This window comes from Papaver somniferum, chromosome 6, assembly GCF_003573695.1.
Source record: "Papaver somniferum cultivar HN1 chromosome 6, ASM357369v1, whole genome shotgun sequence".
In the NCBI taxonomy this organism is placed as follows: Eukaryota; Viridiplantae; Streptophyta; class Magnoliopsida; order Ranunculales; family Papaveraceae; genus Papaver; species Papaver somniferum.
The window spans coordinates 121,062,795-121,076,380 of NC_039363.1; the positions used below are offsets into that span (position 1 = coordinate 121,062,795).

The window sequence follows — 13,586 nt, forward strand, 5'->3', positions numbered from 1 at the left end:
TTATAAACTAGATTTGTGCTTGTCTATGCACCGAGCATATTTATCTTCTCATAGCAGTTACCTTATTTTAACAAAACAGACATGTAACCCATGCTATGCACCAGGTTCGATGATAATTTTTGATTTGGAATGGTAGGGATAAATGCATTAAACCATCTTTTTCTTTTAACAAAACAGGCCATGATCAAAAGACACTCAAAAAGGTAAACCAATTTTTTTTTGGAAACAATATAAATAAAAACATGATTGGTTATGGCTATATTTTTCTAGATTGCTTACTATAGTTACCTAAAATCTGAGAGAGGTTAACTACACCAAATTCCTGGAATCGTAACAGCAATTCGTAACGGATTATAGGCCGTTACAAATTTCCCGTTACAAATGCCACTTACAAAAAAATCGTAACATCCGTTACTAATTTTTAAAATTTCGTAACAGAGTTAAGCCGCTACGATTTTTTTTAGCCGTGCCAGTCACACGCTTGGTCACACCAGGATCGTAACACCTGGAGTCTGTGAGTGTGCCATTCACACACGTACCATTGTGTTTCCACCCAAATTTAAAAAACACTATAGGATATTTCCTACCATGCGTGTGCGATTCACATGCGTGATATGGGTATGCCCTAATGAAAGCAGATTGAATTTTCAGTTTTCATTTTCATTTTTCTCTCTTCGCTCTCAGCCTCTCTTCTCTTCTCTTCTGCTCTCAGCCTCTCTTCTTTTTCATTAAACCAGATCATCATAAAAACCTCAATCATCACAAAAACCTCTCAGATGAATCGATTAACAAACTAGGTATGTGTTTTATCGTCTGATTTTAAGGTTTTTTTTCATCGTCTGATTTTAGGGTTTTATCTTAGATTCGATTTTGGGTTTTTTCATCTTAATCCGTGAATATGTTAATCGATTTTGGCTTTCATTTGCTAAATTTGATAATATAATCTCTGAATATGTTAATTTCTATTTTGATATATTGTTTTAATTTTTATTTTAGGGTTTGAAAGTATGAACTGATTTTGGTTTATGTTAATTTCTATTTTTGGGTTTGTAAGTATGAACTGATTTTAGGTTTATTTTTCTAACATGGGTGTCTATTTTATGATTTCAGGGTGTGTTGTTGCTCCTCAAGATTTGAACTTTGAATAACTGGTCCAAAGCTATGTTGTTTATGGCCATTTGCCATGAGTGCTGCTTCTTCGGCTTCTCTGATGATCCTGTTTGCTGCTGATCCTAACCACTCAACAAACAGATGGTTTTCAAGTTTATAATGAGGGTAACTATGTTTATAACTGTTAATCCATGTTTACATTATTTTGATGCATTCACGTTTATAACTGCTTTGGTAATTAGGTGTCACCTAATTCAGAAAAAGACAAAGGCGCAGAGGACTATGTATGAGGATTAGAAACTCGAGGAGAAATCGAGCAATAGGGTAAGGAAATAGAGAATGCAATGGCTGAATTGGGAAGGTTACTTATCGATGAAGCATCAAGGAATTGGCTGGTGATTTTTATTTTTGTTGGTTGAGGATTTCTTTAGCTCATGCTTATGAAAATAATTTACTGATTTGCAATGTCTTCCCTAAGATCATGCTTATCCTTGGTTTCTCATGTGTTCTGTTACCTTAGGGATTGGTTGGTGAAATATCTTAGTTCCTGCTATATGTAGACTAAATGCATGTGATTTTATTTGCACAGAGATTCGGAGATGGAGATACTTCTCAAATTCGCTTGGACCTCGAAGAGGAAATTGTTTATATGGTTTGTAGTCTAAAACTTTAGGGAAGAAAAGTAAAGGAAAAAGGCTTTTTTTACCACAAAAGAATTCCGTGGCTTATGCACTATTGATTACCCTTTATGAGTAAGTACCAAAGGTCTCATTTTATTCGATATTCTTATGTTTATTTGGTTGTTTGTTCTGTGTAAACTTGTGTAACAATGGTTTCCTTGAATGATTTTTCGTATGTCTCAGACGAACTTCAGATGGAACAGGTACTCAATTCATGAAGAAACAAGAACTTATTGATGCCGATGAGGCCAGTGGACTGTCAAGGACGTCGATTATGTATGTAATAACGTATTGGTGTTATCTGCTCGCGAGTGCCTATCAAAAACCATCAATTTGTACAGATGTTCGGTTGATTGCAATGATTTGGGCACATCCAAAAATGTTCCAGATGCACCGGGTTTAGAATTTGGTCATAGTAATTTGTCTGATGAAGAAGTTACATGGGATTCAAGTAGTCAAGAGAAATCAATTGCTATAGACGAAGTTTTCAAGAAGGCAAACTTTATTCTAAGGATTATTTTGGTCATCCATGTAGGATTTGGAATTTTGGATGCTGGATTTGCTGGATCATCTGTCTCGACTGCCTAGGACGTTTTGTTTGCGTCTTTTTCTTATCCATGTTCTAATATTCTTTCAAACCTATGCTAAATGTCATTTTCTTCTTATAGACAAATACCTATGTTTTGTACTTAAGTTCAGTGTTTGTCTGAGTGCTCAAGTTGTTACCTGAACACCCTGCAAACGTTTTGATTTCTTATCTTTCATTTTGTAGAATGGAAGATTGGATGAGTTGCTCTCAGACTGTAGGCAGACCATGGGAAAGGTTACCCATCCATCCTCCAACACCTCCATTGTTGAAGATATGGGTATGTTTCCATCATAGTTCTAATGAAGTAAAAAAACTCTTATCTACTAAAAGATTCATATGGCTGTAGCTGCCACTTTACGGTCAATTAGACTCCTGCTTAGGTGGAAATAGTCAAACGAGATATGCTTGTGCAGGTATAGCACGTGTTCCAGATTATTCATGCCGCGTTGATTCAACACCGAGTAGTTTAGCCTTAAAAGCTTGATCATCTTCTGTATGTGTAAAGGAGTAATATACATGTTGAGATTAGTCAATTAAATATGTACTTGTTTCCATATGACTTGTTGTTGACTGGTTTCTCTCTAAAGATACTAATTTGTTCAATTGCAGAAACCATTCAGTTTTGGCGGTCATGATGCTAATATGAATGCTCTAATGATGCCTCCTCTAAAATTTGGGGAGAGATTTAAGGATGTTTATAATGTGATCTTGATATTGGATGATCGAGAGCATTTTACTAAGAGTAAAAATGTGTCAGTTATCTGACTCTTGTCTTGTAATTTGACATATTTATTTTTTGGATGCAGCTGCTTGGACGAAGAACTTCAGTGGTGTAGAACTTGAAGGTGTTGTTAAAAGTGTCATATCATATGCCTTGAACAGGCAACTAAGCCTAGAAGATCTTACTAAGACATTGGATGAGGAGAGCATACAAGTAACCATGGATGAATTTCTGCATGCCATGCTCAAGAGATGCCAGAGAAACAGTCATTCCTGATCTAATTCGCTGTTATGGCAGGTTCATTTCCTCTTTCCTTTCTCACTGATGGTGCAAGCCCTACACAATCTTATCTCTCCTACATGTATTTAAAAAACCGGAGTGAAAGAAAATCTGATAATTGTTTCCTTGTTTGCATCTCAGGTTCATATGATGATGCAATTATTGATCAGCTCAGAGAAAGATGGTGTTCTTTGCCCCATCCCTTAGTACCCATTGTACTTTGCCTCAATTGCTCAGCATGGTGGTTCTCTTGTATGTTTCTAAATGCACGTCATAGAATTATCTTCTTTAAAAGTTGAAGTATTAACACAGTTGTGCTACTCAAGTACTCTCATGATAAATGAACCTGCTCCTTGGACAAGGTTCTTTATTTTTTCTTTTCATTATGTTTTGGTTTCTTTCGATGGCTCTCTAATAGCATTCCTTTTCTTGTAAGGATTACTATATGCTCTGTTGTGTAATAGGTAAGATGTCTGATGTCCAAACTTGATCTTATTTTAGGTGATATTGTTTTTTCCAGGTGTTTGAACCATTCGAGTTGTGGAGCTGGTGCCTCTTGACCAGGAGACTGGACAGTGCAAAAGGTTCGGTTTTTTCGTCTTGAAGATGCTAGAACTGCTCAGAGTTTGAATGGGAAATTCGACATTGCAGGGAGGATCATCAAGGTGGGAAACTGCCTTTTTTTGACTGAACTTAGGAACTTAGTAAATTTTTATGTATTCCTTTAGAATTTGATACTTAACAACAAAAAAAATTATTTAGAAGAATTTTGTTCCTTTTTGATATGAATTGAATGAGATTTGAATTGATTGAAGAAGTTACTGTTGATTGTGGATGATGAATGGATTGAATGGTGTGTGCAGGATAATTGATATTCCGGCACATTTCCGGCAGAAAATGAACTGCCGGTCAGTTTTGACCTGGTCAATATCGACCAATTTTGACCAGGTCAAGGTTGACTGGCAGTAATTTTTTTGTTGTTACAAAAAGTTCGTAACGGCTTCAACCTGTTTCAAATTGCCACGAAGTAACGGCTGTAAGCTGTTACAATTTGCTACGTAGTAACGGCTCGAGCACATTACGACAGCATTGTTATAAAAGAATTCGTAACGGCCATGAGTTGTTACCGTGGAAAATTAGTAACGGCGTTCATCTGTTAAGAGAGCCGTTACAACCAAATTCGTAATGGCCCCGTTGCCGTTACAAAAAATGTAACACCCACTTTTACAACATGCAAGAGCCGTTACAAACCATTTTAGTAACGGCTCAGTTCTGATACGCATCCCAGAATTTGGTGTAGTGTTAGAATGGGATTCTAGAGGTTATGAAAGTGAGTTACAAGAGGTTGAGAACGAATAGTCTCTGCCTAAACCATGCACAATGGTCGTTCAAAGGCTGCTTCAGTCACAGAAAAGAGGTTTAGGGATGGTCTTAGGGAGGGAAGCAGACGAAGAGAGAGATCAGAGAATTCTAGGGTTTGAAGAGAATTGTTCTGAGAGTTTACGAGAAAGATGATGTTAGCTTGGAGAAATAGAGGACCTATTTATATATGAATTCTCTAATCTCAGGTCGGTGAAATAGATAGAGATAAACTACGTTGAGTTTATCACATTATTCCACCGCATTTACTCTCTTATGCTATGAGAAATAGGCCGCGTGTTTTTCACACGTGCCGTAGACCGCCAGACCAAAACCCTAATTGAAATCCCCCAATTTGTGTGAAGCTGAGTCATCCTTTGTGATGATGTGTTGAGAGAGAGAAATATTCTCTTTAGTCGAGTTGGCCAAGATAGAGAGATATTCTCTGGTTTGTGAGAATGACTAGGATGAGTCACGTTGAAAAGGCATGGAATGCCTCAAGAATCATGTGCAAAGTGTGAGAGGAGCTGAGGTTGAGCTCCCTCTCTCTCCATGGGCGGTCACATATGTCATGTGAAGACCGTATTATTGCTTGTAGGTCCCTTTATTGAGCATGCGTATCTCAAGAGAGCTTATCCAAGTTTTTGGATAAACATGTATAGTTCAAGCTCAATTTACTAGCCGTGAGTATGTTTGAGAAGCTGAGAAAATATACTCGAGCCCTAGGTAAAGCGTGTGACTGAGTTTCATGTGTGTATAAAACTCTTCAGACGAGATGGCTCAGTGATAGACACATTTTTGTGTCTGAAATATCCTCAGTGTCTCTATTGCTAGTGCTTGATTTTGTACTTATTATGGTGCTTTTATGTTTGTGTAGGTGTTTTTGGAGAAATACACTTGTGTGGAAAAAGTTGCTCAAAAAGTGCTATTTGGACTCCTGGAGGACATTTGCTATACAGACCCCAGATTTGGCTAAGAGACACCCAAGTTTGTGCGTAGCCCAAATACATCCTCATCACCCAAATTTGTCCTCAGCACCCATCTGCTATTCGCACCCCAGAAAAGGATAAGGGCACTTCATCTTCAACATTTCAAAAATAAAAATGGCGGGAAAACATTTCCATTCACAGGCAGATTTTTCGATCGGATTTTGGAGGAGTTTTTGTGCGATTCAATCGCTGAAACTTCATGGGTAGTTGTGATATGTCCTAACAGAGCTGGTATGGGTGTTTGTTTCGATCAAATTTGGCTGGATAACTCGGTTTAATCCAAACAGGGAGTTGGAGGAAAAACATGGGCTTGCACAAGTTGTGAGGAATTTGAACGTGTATTGCACGTGCTTGGAAGAGTTGATCGACATTCTGGAGCGTGAAGAAGGTATAGAAGGAAAGAAATACAGTTGCAGACGCGTAGGAAAACGATTTTTGGAAACAATATATTTTCGAGAATAAAAGAAATAATGGGATTAAATAAAGAGATTTTGGGAGATTCAATGTCGCAGTGATGTATAAATAGGTTCCTAGGATCACGTAGAAGGGGGACGGAGAGTTTGGGGTCAAGAGGAGAGCTCAAGAGGCATGAATCAAAGTTTTCAGAACTCTGTTTCTGCTGCTGCACCAAGAACACGAAGAACAAAAGACCACCAGAGGCAGTCGTTTATCAACAGTGACAACGACAGCAACCCAAGGGTCGCAGAGATACAACAACAACAGTTCTTATTTATCGTTCTTTGTAACAGTGTTTTGCAACAATTATAAACGTTGCAAACACCCGATTTTCATCATTTTCTCCATTTCATCATTTGTACACCTACTTTGAGCAATGAAATCAACTTTTGAGCGTGTTTCCAACATCATGATGAGCTAAACCCAATCCTTGGGGCTATGGAGGAAGCCGTTGTTTCGGTAAAAGTGATATATTTCTATTAATTAATTACAACAACTCTATTATGATTTTTGCATTGAACTAAAAATTGTTTATATGATTTTGATTAGATAGGTGTATTTTCTCTTGATAGAATATGCTTGCTTTAGGGTTTTGATATTCTATGCTTGGATTAACATCTATTCTTTTGGAAATCTACATGTCTAGGAAATACTATTAGAATCAATTGAATGTTGAGTTGCATAATTATTGTTTTATTAAATCACTAATATCAACCAATGGTGGAATCCTAGTCCCGTTCTGTCCATAATTTTCACAACATCTTTTTAATTTAGTTCGCTATTTTTATTTATTAAAAAAAATCTAAAAATCCACTTTCACAAGTCTTGAACGAATCATATCACTACAACAACTTTGAAACACATCAATTTTTGGCGCCGCCGACGCGGACTTGTCTTTAGGCTAGAGTTTTTTAGATTTTTTTTTAGGTTTTTTTTTTATTTGTTCTTCTTTACGTTTTGGCGTTTTTGTCTTTTTCTTACAGAATTCGGAATTTGGAGCGAAAGAAAATTTTGCCAAAGCTTTTGGTGAAAACTTAAAGACTTCGAGTGAAAGGCAAAGCGAAAGGAGCGAAAGAAGAAGATTTTTTTTATTTGATAAAAAAAACAGAGAGAAAAAAAAAGAGATACATTTTTATTTTTGTAGATTTTTTTTTTTAGACTTTCTTTTTCTTTTGCACTTCATATTTTTGGACTTTGGACTTTAAATTTTGGGACATTATTTTTAAACCCTACGGAAGGGTAGTTTAAATATAAACTGTTTGCAGAGAAGGACGGTGATTACGATATCACCTCGGCCCCTCGGGTTCGTACATGACATAGGAGTCGTGGCCCGAGTCGACTACAAAAGTTCATCCCCCGTCTGGTACGGGAGGTAAGTTTTTCGAAACACTCGCGAATCCCCTGTCAGCGAGTTACTGTCTTCCTTTGTATGCATATATGTTGAGGACTTGAAAATGGCTGCTTTAATTTCCTAGTAAAGGGCAAGGACTGGCCATACAAGATAAGGGTTCGAATTTCATCACCGTTTTCTTCTTGCACGCCTTAGGAAAACGACACCAAACGCGAACCTAAGCCTAAAATTTTGACTAGAACGAAACCGATAGGGTAACGAGCTTAACAGGAAAGTCATTCGAAAAATATTGGTTACTCTTTTAAGCATACTTCGAAGTTCTTGACGGTTTCTGTAAGTTGAATGCGTGACTGCGCCGCCTTGTAATACCGGTGAGGCCTTTGGTATCAAAGCTCCACCGAGCTTCCCTCGCCTCTATTCAACTTACTTTAACTCGGATTGATTCCAGAGAGGTTTGCTTAAATTGTAACGAATTCCCGTTCGAAGGATTAGAAGCTGGTCTAGAAACAATATAAGTGGAGCCATCATGCTTTTTGTTTGCTAGAAATCAGTAGGTTTGCTGTGGTGGAGTCAGCCTTGATTTTCATCATTTTCTCCATTTCATCATTTGTACACCTACTTTGAGCAATGAAATCAACTTTTGAGCGTGTTTCCAACATCATGATGAGCTAAACCCAATCCTTGGGGCTATGGAGGAAGCCGTTGTTTCGGTAAAAGTGATATATTTCTATTAATTAATTACAACAACTCTATTATGATTTTTGCATTGAACTAAAAATTGTTTATATGATTTTGATTAGATAGGTGTATTTTCTCTTGATAGAATATGCTTGCTTTAGGGTTTTGATATTCTATGCTTGGATTAACATCTATTCTTTTGGAAATCTACATCTCTAGGAAATACTATTAGAATCAATTGAATGTTGAGTTGCATAATTATTGTTTTATTAAATCACTAATATCAACCAATGGTGGAATCCTAGCCCCGTTCTGTCCATAATTTTCACAACATCTTTTTAATTTAGTTCGCTATTTTTATTTATTAAAAAAAATCTAAAAATCCACTTTCACAAGTCTTGAACGAATCATATCACTACAACAACTTTGAAACACATCAATTTTTGGCGCCGCCGACGCGGACTTGTCTTTAGGCTAGAGTTTTTTAGATTTTTTTTTAGGTTTTTTTTTATTTGTTCTTCTTTACGTTTTGGGGTTTTTGTCTTTTTCTTACAGAATTCGGAATTTGGAGCGAAAGAAAATTTTGCCAAAGCTTTTGGTGAAAACTTAAAGACTTCGAGTGAAAGGCAAAGCGAAAGGAGCGAAAGAAGAAGATTTTTTTTATTTTATAAAAAAAAAGAGAGATAAAAAAAGAGAGACATTTTTATTTTTGTAGATTTTTTTTTTTAGACTTTCTTTTTCTTTTGCACTTCATATTTTTGGACTTTGGACTTTAAATTTTGGGACATTATTTTTAAACCCTACGGAAGGGTAGTTTAAATATAAACTGTTTGCAGAGAAGGACGGTGATTACGATATCACCTCGGCCCCTCGGGTTCGTACATGACATAGGAGTCGTGGCCCGAGTCGACTACAAAAGTTCATCCCCCGTCTGGTACGGGAGGTAAGTTTTTCGAAACACTCGCGAATCCCCTGTCAGCGAGTTACTGTGTTCCTTTGTATGCATATATGTTGAGGACTTGAAAATGGCTGCTTTAATTTCCTAGTAAAGGGCAAGGACTGGCCATACAAGATAAGGGTTCGAATTTCATCACCGTTTTCTTCTTGCCCGCCTTAGGAAAACGACACCAAACGCGAACCTAAGCCTAAAATTTTGACTAGAACGAAACCGATAGGGTAACGAGCTTAACAGGAAAGTCATTCGAAAAATATTGGTTACTCTTTTAAGCATACTTCGAAGTTCTTGACGGTTTCTGTAAGTTGAATGCGTGACTGCGCCGCCTTGTAATATCGGTGAGGCCTTTGGTATCAAAGCTCCACCGAGATTCCCTCGCCTCTATTCAACTTACTTTAACTCGGATTGATTCCAGAGAGGTTTGCTTAAATTGTAACGAATTCCCGTTCGAAGGATTAAAAGCTGGTCTAGAAACAATATAAGTGGAGCCATCATGCTTTTTGTTTGCTAGAAATCAGTAGGTTTGCTGTGGTGGAGTCAGCCTTGATTGTGTTTGCATAGAACATCCCTTCCTTTTTTGGACTTTTCTTTTTGATTTTCTCTAGTGTATGCCCGAAGTTTTTAAACGGGCTTGGAAAAGAAACACTCTAGGTCGTTTGATTAGTGAAAAACCTAGTAGTTCTTCTTGTGAAGGCGGGGAGCTCGAAGACTCTTCTTTTGAGATCCCCATTTTTGGAAACTTCAGTTTTGAGAATTTGTCTCTTCATGAGGAAAGTACTCCTAGTCCTTTGGTAGTGCCAGAAATGACAACTTTGAAAGCTTTGCTAAACCCAAGTAGGACCTCTCGTCCGTCTTGTATCAAGTTAGCTGAAACCGAGGCAAATTATGAACTGAAACCTAGGAATTTACAAATGCTCCCAATATTTTTAGGTAAGGAGAATGAGAACCCCTATTTTCATGTTAGGGAATTTGAGGAAGTTTGTATTACTCTGAAAATTAAAAACCTAAGTGATGATGTGTTGAAAATTAGGTTATTCCCTTTTTCCTTAAAAGATAAAGCCAAATCTTGGCCGTATAATTTGGACTCTGAGTCAATTGAAACCTATGACCAACTTACTTCTGCCTTTATACATAAGTTTTTCCCAAGGCATAAAACATCGTCTATTAGGACACAAATATGTACTTTTGCCCAACAAGAGGGGGAATCTTTATATAGGTACTTAGAAAGGTTCAATGACTTGATATCTCAATGTCCTCATCATGGTTTGGAGAAGGTTAGGTTAGTTCAGATCCTCTACGAGGGTTTAGATTATTCAACAACAACCATGGTTGAGTCCTTATGCACAAGTGGGTTTGAGAATACAACTGTTGATGAAGCGATGACATTTTTGAATGAAATCGCCGATAAGACCCAACAATGGGAAAATAGTAGGGAACCCCAGAAAACAATTCTTCTAAGTAGAGGAAATGTTAATAGGGTAGAAATATCTTATGAGTCAGATGCCAAAATAGCAGCTATAGCCAAAAGGTTAGAAACCTTAGAATTAGGTCATTCTAGTGGTAGTAGTGGAAGAAATGAGCCTTTTTGGGAAGGCCATGTTATTGAAGAGCAAGCCAATGCTCTTTATAACAACACTAGGTTTGATGACCGACAGAAGTTTGACCCATATTCAGAAACCTATAACCCTGGCTGGAGAAACCATCCAAACCTTTCTTTGTCCAAGGGCCAGAATCAAGGTCAGTCTAGTGACGCTCAGGTTCCCCCAGGTTTTGGCTATACTAAGAATCCTTCAACTCCGGCACAGTTTCAGATACCTTCAGATAAGAAAATCATGAGTTTAGAAGAGTCTCTTGCCTTGTTAACTCGGAACACTTTAGAATTTCAGCAATCGGTTGCACAAGGATTAGACGAAAATAAAAAGATGGTACAAGCTAACTCTCAGGCTATTTCCGAGTTGAAAACCCAGGTTAGTCATACAAATGAGACATTGAGAGAAAAAGGAAAGTTTCCTAGTCAACCACAACCCAACCCTAGGGGAGTCCATCAAATATCTTTAGCTGGTGAGAAATCATCAAACCATGTGAACTCGATAACAACCCTTAGGAGTGGTAAAACGGTAGACAATAAGGTAGCCATGCCTAGTGTACCTATTGTAGTTCCACCTTCTACTTCCCAAGAGGATCCCGTAGATGAGGAACTGAAACAGTCTCTAAGGATTCCCAAGAAATTCCTGATAGGTCTACCTTTGTGCCTAGAGCTCCATATCCACATTTGTTAGCCCCAACAAAGAAGCAGTCGACTTTCAACGAGATAATGGAAATATTTAAGAAGGTGAACATCAATATTCCGCTATTATAAGCAATTAGGCAGATGCCTGCTTATGCCAAGTTCCTTAAAGATCTTTGTACACGAAAGCGTAAGCTTAATGTCCATAAGAAAGCTTTTTTAGCTGGTCAGGTAAGTTCCATTCTTCTGAACCAAACACCCCCTAAGTATAAGGATCCTGGATGCCCCACCATATCTTGTGCGATTGGTAATCACATGGTCGATAAAGCTTTACTTGACTTAGGAGCTAGTGTTAACTTACTCCTGTATCATGTATACACCCAGCTAGGTCTTGGTAAGTTGAAACCGACTAAAATGACACTACAATTAGCTGATAGGTCTGTCAAAGTCCCTCGTGGTGTCATAGAGGATGTTCTGATTGAGGTTGATAAGTTTATTTATCCTGTGGATTTTGTTTTTCTAGACACCCAGCCTGTTCAGGACCCAAGTCGTCAAATCCCAGTGATTTTAGGTCACCCATTTTTAGCCACAGCTAACGCTGTCATCAACTGTAGGACTGGGCTTATGAACATATCCTTTGATAATATGACCATTGAACTAAATGTCTTTAATGTTACTAGACAACCTTATGAGAACGATGATTTAGAAGAAATGAATATGATTAGCACTTTAGTTCAGGATAATTGGCTTGACACTTTACTGGTATATTCTTTAGATGATTTTAAGGAAACCATTCTCTTAGATCAGATATGTGATCAATCTTTAGAAGAAGCTCTTGAGTATTTTAAAGATTCTATGGATCCGAAAATTCAAGAAATAGTTAGAGATTTGTCTCTGAACCCTAAGTTTGGGGGTAGTGATGGTTCTTGTGATTGTATCGTATCCCTAATTAGAGTCCCTAACTTGAGACTCGATCCTTGTACATCTGAGATATTACTTGAGTCTTTTCAGACTCCGCAACCCGATCCTCCTGATACTGTCCAGGAGGTAACCCGGGTATTAGAGACTCGTTTTTCGGATGAATCTATTTATCGAGACACACATATGAAGTTCAATTACGCGCCGCAGATAAACCCAGTTGTCTTGACAGAAACCTTAGATGAACACGTGCTCCTTCTTTTCATTTTTCTGAATCAGTGCAGTTGTCTCATACTGGTGTCATCTCTATTTGGTCTTATGGACCCACAATTGTTTCGACTATTGATATATGACTTTGGAAGGTGATAATCCTTTTTGAGGTATTTGATGTCTAGCTAAAGACTTTAAATTTAGCATTTCCTGGGAGGTACTCATGCTTACGGTAATATCATTCCTTATTTCTTTTTCCATCCATCAAGTGGTAACAGTTTCTTATTGTTCATACTTTTAATTTCATCTTTAGAACATTGAGGACAATGTTAGATTTAAGTTTGCGGGTGGGGAAGAAACTTTTTGTTAGCTCTTGGCTGCAACAAATAAACTCCAGAGCCTAGAGATTTATGCTTATTAAGGTTGGCACTAACCAATCTAAGTGGATGGGAACTTCTTAGTTATAGGAGTTGAGGAACCAATCTAATTAGATGGAAACATCTAAAGAGTCTATTCATAAAAGAACAGAGCTCAGGTGTTAGAATTAAAAAACAAACATGGTAGTTTCGTCATATCTCGTTGAATCATAATCCTTTTGTTTTTTTTAATTGATTTGGTGGGGCACACGATTCAAGTTGTTACCTTTGATAGGGTGGAATAGAGTGATTGAGATACAAAAATAAAAAATAAAAATGAGACCAGACCATTAGACCAACCGGAATAAATTCAATAAAGTCGACCACTGGTGCCCTTGTATATGCCAGTTGTGTTGACCTAGAGTTAGGTTTATCGACCACTGGTCCCCTTGTATATGCCAGTTGTGTTGATATTAGTCAGACCGGTATCTCAGTTCATTAAGATAGGTTCACCTTGGCAGAGGCCTTCAGACAGATATGGGAAACACCGTTCACTTTTAACCATCTCTTTATCCATCTTCTTAATCTTTCCATATGATTGGTTGACTCCGGTTATGATGTCTAGAAACTATCTGAGTAGAGCTCTATCACTTATATATGAATTATAGTATGCTGAGTGCAAACTCGTGTACAACAATTGGAAATTCG

General features: G+C 37.6%; 1 long non-coding RNA gene across 3 annotated transcripts; it reads left to right on the forward strand.

Annotated features, from left to right (window-relative positions):
* The first annotated feature begins 672 nt into the window (after nucleotides 1–672).
* Nucleotides 673–4,142, forward strand: LOC113286105. 3 transcript variants are annotated; one of them, XR_003329108.1, is made up of 8 exons: nucleotides 673–797; nucleotides 1,111–1,275; nucleotides 1,353–1,505; nucleotides 1,700–1,862; nucleotides 1,974–2,656; nucleotides 3,186–3,397; nucleotides 3,521–3,741; nucleotides 3,900–4,142. It is a non-coding gene; the product is annotated as an uncharacterized LOC113286105 (long non-coding RNA). The 3 variants fall into 3 exon arrangements; XR_003329107.1 differs by having other exon boundaries at nucleotides 3,521–3,631; XR_003329109.1 differs by having other exon boundaries at nucleotides 1,353–1,434; nucleotides 3,521–3,631.
* The last annotated feature ends 9,444 nt before the right edge of the window (nucleotides 4,143–13,586 follow it).